Raw genomic sequence first — 6,640 nt, 5'->3', positions numbered from 1 at the left:
CAACTGAGTACCAGTGTTGGGCATTCTCAGTGGGTTTTGTGGACATTGAGTCTGATCCTGGTGTTTTTGTATAGTGCTCATGAAGCCCTGGCATTGCTGCAGTGTCCTTGTTTGGCACTGTAGTGTGTCCCCTCGTAGAACTCCATGGTGGATGGGGTCAGTGAGTACTGAACCATTCTCCTTTTATTATGGATCCCACAAATCCTCAAAAATATAAACTAGTAAAAACTCAGCTCATTGGTAAAGAATCACGTTTTGAAGACTGATTTTCAATCTTCAACTCATCTTGCTCCTGTTCCTTGTTTTTTGATTTTGCATTCCTTAGCAGATAAACCTTTAGAACAGATGTCTCCCTTTTTTATGCAGAAAGGAATAGAGGGGCTTGTTGGCTCTACAAAATCAGTCAAGAAGCTACATTCTGGGGACATCTTGGTGGAAACATCTACATCAAAACACACCGACCTCCTCCTGAATTCTAAGGCCATGGGGGATATATCCATTGAGGTTACTCCCCATGCTACTTTGAATTCCTCACAAGGAGTTATTGTTCAGAGGGGTTTGAAGAACATCTCAAGTCAGAGATTCTTGCTGTTTTCTCTAGCCAAGGAGTTTCTGCAATGTGACATATTTTTACTTGTAAAGATGGAATTATACTGCCTACCAGTGTTCTGATTTTGACGTTTACATCTCCATGTCTGCATGCCTCTGTCAAGGCAGGTTATCTTCATTGTAAGATACTGTCATATATTCCTAACCCTCTGGTGTTTTCAGTGTCAGCGGTTTGGTCATTCGAAGGCATCTTGTCGTGCTTCTGTGACATGTGCTCGTTATGGTGGAAAAAAACCATGATTCCTATGAGTGTTAACTGGACCCTCACTTCATTAACTGTAATGGTTCCCATCTTTTTTACTATCATTCTTATCCTAAGTGGGTGGGGGAGAAAGAGTTACAGTGTTGAAAAACTATTAACAACATTTCTTACCTCGAGGCTTGGAAGTTATTGTCCCCTACTCCATATCAGACATATGCCACTGCTACAGTGGGAGTGCAGACTGACCTTTCCGTGCCTCCTTCAGAGTCTGTTTTGCATCATGTGAAGAGTCTTTTGCTTTTAATGGATAACTGAGTTGACAAGTCAACATCTACTCCTATCTCTGTCCCCACCATTCCTTCCAGTGACTGTCCGGGTCCACCTCCTTTTGGCCCCCGAGATGTGGAACAATTATTCATTCATGCCCTCGGTCGCTGGAATCTAAGTCTAATGACAGAGGTCTGCCCACTTGACCAAAGGCCGAATTAATGGAGGTCGACAGACCTTCTTCTAGTAAAGAAAAATGGCATGGTCATAAACAGAAGGGTTCTTTGCCAAGTTCTCCACCACCCAAGTAAAAATGGCTAATTTGATACAGTGAAACTGTTGAGGTTTTTGTCTAATCTGGATGACATTAAGGCCTTGATCAATTCTTATCATCCCATGTCTTTTCTTACAGGAAACATTCCTGAATCCTGCTGATACAGTCACCTTTCGGCAGTTTTCTTTATATCGGAATGACAGGTTGTGTGATGGATGAGTGCCTGGAGGGTGGCACTGCTGTTCAACCAGCACATGCTCACCTTGTCAGTGTCACCCCATACACTGGACCCAATTCACCATCTGGGGCTTCGGCTCTATACAGGGGCTTTCCACAATTCTCCAGTCTAGAATTTGTATATTGAGTTCCTCAAACCTCCTCTTTACCTCTGCCATTTGCAACTTTTTCTATAGTTTGCTACCAAGCTTCGATCCTTACCACAGCATCCCATCTGGCATTGTGTCTTTCTTCCTTGGTGGGCTGTGCTCTTTCAGAATAGACAGTCTGCAATTCCTACCTTTGGCCTTTGTATCCAGGCACAACTGTTTGAATTGGGTTTGGCCTTGGATGACGTTGCTGTCCCCAATGATCAGCCCATTCCACCATATCTTATTACCATCCTCGAATGTGACCTTTCCTTGAGTCATCTGAGGAAGGCAGATACTCCCAATTGGAAGTACTATCTTCTCTTTGCTGAACATCTTTCGAACCATTCTTCTACTTCTGTTTATACAGATGGTTCGAAATCAGGTGACTCTGTGGGCTCTGCCTTGGTTTATTGTGGCTCGATGGTTGCTCTGAATCATGTAAAAGCTATTCAATACAGTGATTGTACTATTTACAGTGACTCTTAGCTTTCTACTGGCCCTGGAATTGCTTAACGTTAGTTCTCACCCTGTTCTCGTCGATAATCAACAATGACTGGCCCATTTTTCTCTATCTTCTGTTTCGATCTAGTTTTTCTGGATACCTGGCCATGTCAGTATTTGTGAGAATAAGCTTGCTGACACCATAGCGAAGTCCATCTGCTCTGGTGCTGTCACAGCCATGTCTATCCCATATATGGACTACAGTCCAATATTCAAGGCATTGCTTCACACCAGTTGGCAGTTGACTTGGGTTGATCAACATCATAACAAGCTTTTCCAGATTAAACCACCTGTTGCTCTTTGGCCATCTTGCTTCCGTAAGGATTGGAAGGAGGAAGTTGTCCTGGCTAGGCTATGCATTGAACACAGTTTTTTAACTCATTGTTTTCTTTTATCTGGTACTGATCCACCAATGTATAGCCTTTGTGACACTCAAGTCACAATAGCCAATATTTTACTGTCATGCCGGCATTACGATCGTGAGAGTTGGCACCATTTTTGACATATACTTTCTTCAGGTTTACCCCTGATGTAGGATGGTGTCATTGGTGATGGTGACACTGTCAGACTTGAGTGTGTTTTGGGTGGGTTTTAGACCTTTTTAATTTTATTTAAATGTTTTTACCTGATTTTCGAAGTTTGTTTAGTTTTTAACTTGATTTCTTTTTTACATTTTATTATCTTTACCAGATGTTTGGTGCAGATAGCCCCCTTGCTTTGCTCCATAAAATGGCAATCAACCAACCAATCATAATTAGTGCATCTGTACACCCTAAAATTATATTAGCTTTACTACTAGCAACAAAGTACTGCTTTGATGGTCTTTTTTTAATCACACTATTCAGTGGCTTTCCATTGTAGGTTTTATACTAAAAGTGTGAACCAAATTAAGATAACATAAATGCATTACCTTGTATTTACTATAATTAAAGATCACTTGCCAAATATTTGTCCAACTTACTAATTGATCTAAGTCATTCTGTAATACTTCAACATTTTCAATAAAGAAGTACCGAAGATTAATGTAATCAGCAAACTTTACTTATTTACCAATTTTGCCTATCGTTATCATTGATACAAATAAGTAAAAGCAAAGATCCAACCACTGATCCATGAGGCACTCTACTAGTAACAAGAGCCCAGTTTAACTAGCCTCCATCAATAACAGCCTTACTATCCAATTAACTAGTTTTTCACCAACATCCATCAGTGTGATTATTTTGGCATCTTATCCAAAGTTTTTTAGAAAATCTAAGTATACCAGGTCCACACTATTTCCATTGTGCAGATAAATAATAACATCCTTGAAAAAAGACATGTTAGTAAGACAAGATGTCTTTGTTGAATCCGTGTTGGGTTTGGATTTTCTTCAGCAGACCCTCTAGAATTCTTTCACTACAGAAGCAAGACTAATTGGCTCCTGATCATTGTCTATTGAGCTACCAAAAATTGAAAGAGGAAAACGTGCATATTTTATCTATGACTTCCTTTAAAACTCTGGGAAAAGCTTTGTCTGGCCTTAGTACTTTTATCTATTTTTAATCTTCTACTTACCCCCCTAAGGGATTAATATTAACATGATTCAAGTAATTAGAATATTCCCAGGGAATGCTCAGGTTCAGGAAATTTTGCTAATATCTTCTCATTTTTAAAAACTGAAGAGAAGAAAATGTGAAAACTCGGTCATCTCATAGGATTCAACAAAATCTTTGCCACAGTATCCTTCCCAATTTAACATTTTGTTTATCTTTAAGTACTTAAAAAAATCAATGCTTTTAGTTTTAACATTGTCAGACAGCTGTTTCTCGTAAGCTATTTTGGATTTTCTAATTTCTTACCAAATCCCTAGGTTTGTTATAACTTGGTAGATCTTCCAATATATCTGTTAAGTTAAACTTCTTAAACATAGGGCATTTAACCTTAATTTTCTCCTTCAATGTTTTAGTAAGTAAATTAATTTAGATCTTTCCTCTTACCATTCTCCTCTTTTTAAGAACATGCTTATCTTGAATTAAAAGCAGTTTATTGAAAGAAAATTTCAAATCTGTCTCACATTAACTTCTGACCTCATTGACCTCATCTGTCTGATCATATAACTTATAACAATTTCCAGTATAAAAAAATTTTTTCTTTTGAAATCTGATTGTAAGCTATCTAGATTCAGCCTCTTGACTACTTTTTTTTTGTCTTCAGTCCTAACAAACTAATTTGTCCATTACGTAAAGAGCTATCCTACTCCCACCCTGTCACCTATTTTAAAAATGTATCACTATTAATAACTTATAGCCTGGAGTTTTAAAATAATTCTTATTATTAGTTTTGTCAAATTCTTACAAAGTTTCAGTAAATTACATTGTAGCATAATCTTCTCTTTTAATAATAACTCTGAACCGATCTATTTGATATCTAGTGCTCCTAACATTAGAATAACAGCAACTAAGTTTATTCTTTAATCTACTGTGTTTATCTATTCTTTCACCATTATGCAAGTTGAGTTTAAATTGTCTTTAATGAATATACTTAGAGCTTCCTCAAATGTCCAACTACATAACCTGGTTAAGTGGAGTTTATTTATAATTACATTTCACCCTCACCCTGAAAACTATTTGATAGGTCCAACCAGCCCACTTGTTGCTCTTAGAATATCTCTGATTATGTTTCATTTAAGTCTTGGATCCTGCTAACTAATTCATTCCTGCATATAGCTTGAAGGAGCAATTGTGAAAGGACCACATATGTTTTAATTCCTAAACCTCTAAAAAAAAATTGTATACTTTTTAAGCAGCTCTTTTGATTTACAGTTCCAACATCACTTGCAACTGCTTGCACTACAAAAAGAGAATGTTCCCTTGTACCAGCAATTAACCTGTGAACATGCTCTGTGTCATGTATTTTAGCACCTGGCAAGAATATTCTGGTCCTAGTCTTGTTATACTCCTCAATACAAATAACCTTATCAGTATTCTTAATGAGAAAATATCCCACTGTGTAAGCCTATTGATCATCTCATACTTCACTGCAAGCAGTCAAATCTATTGGAGACTGGTACCTGAATGCTAATTGAACCTGTTTCTGTAGCCTTAACTTTTTTACTGTGCACACTTGTAAACATAGCAATGTAATTCTCACCCTTCCCAAAGCAACCTTCACCCTAACTCTATTAATTTCTATCTTAATTCCCTGATTTATGCTCCTAATCTGCTATCTTTCACCTTTAAAAATATAGTTTTCCCCAAAGATAACTAACTTATCCTCAAGGAAGCAAGCTCTGAAGTAAGTATGTTTAAGTAGAAGAATTAAAAGAGTAAGCGTAAACTACATAAACGCTTCTGTATGTGATAATGCTCTATACTGTAACTGAACAAAGCCATTCATGCTCTTTTTGCAGTGTTAAGCTGACTGTTTCATTTATGTGTAGTATATTCAGTATTGCCTGAAGATCATTTTGTTTGAGTACTACTACTTCCTGTTGATTGTAAAACATGAAAGTTGCAAGATGATATAGGACCTCATGAAAACCAGTTATGAGTAGGGTAGTAAAAATAACTTGTTGCATATGCGTGTTTATAACGCTTATTAACAGATGTAATGGTTCTTTCCTTGCCAGTCCAGAGATCCAGGTGCACACCAAAAGCTATTTGTGTTACATATTACATGTTAAAATTTTATACATTTTTATATCTATGCTACTGCTTAAATTTGTGTGAATCATTAGTTTCAAATACATAAGTTTTGCAACCAGAATTGAAAAGTTATGTGAATATGGCATTGCTTCATTTTAATAAAAACATTCATTCTCATTGAATTATTTTCATTCCAGATCTTCCTAGTTATACATCAAGTAAACAGTTTGGTAAGTAAAGTTATTATCATTAAACATTAGTGAATCTATAAACTTTACTTTGCTAAAAATATATTTCTTAATATGAGTGAATACATGAAACAACTTTTACTGGCTGTAGAATATATCATTTGTCAGAGTAAACAATTGTATAGGACAGAGAAAGTTCATTCATTAACCCATTGACTGCAGCTGCTCTAAATGAGCATGGAAATTTTGCAAAACATAAACCATATACGGCACACTCACACTAAACTGAGGGAAGATGACCGTACCCCTTTACGGTAAATCAGCAGTCAATGGGTTAATATGTAAAAGGTAAGAGTGTGCTGTTAATAATTTTAATGTTTATGTTCCTATATGTATTAGATAACAATTTTGAATTGTAAAATATTACCACATATTTTCTTTAAAGATTTGTTAAACTTTCCTCGTTGATGTCTTATGTAAGGGTCAGGATGGGAAGTTATTTGTTTGGGTCTTGAGTCTTGGCAGTTCAATTGATAAAAGCATTGGGTTTAGAACACTAATGTGGGCCACAGATCCTGGGTTCAAACACTGTTTAGGGCAGATTACTT

The sequence above is a fragment of the Limulus polyphemus genome, unplaced genomic scaffold (genome assembly GCF_000517525.1).
Source record: "Limulus polyphemus unplaced genomic scaffold, Limulus_polyphemus-2.1.2 Scaffold106, whole genome shotgun sequence".
Classification (NCBI taxonomy): domain Eukaryota; kingdom Metazoa; phylum Arthropoda; class Merostomata; order Xiphosura; family Limulidae; genus Limulus; species Limulus polyphemus.
The sequence above is the reverse complement of the archived record's forward strand: the minus strand, read 5'-3'. Positions refer to the sequence as shown.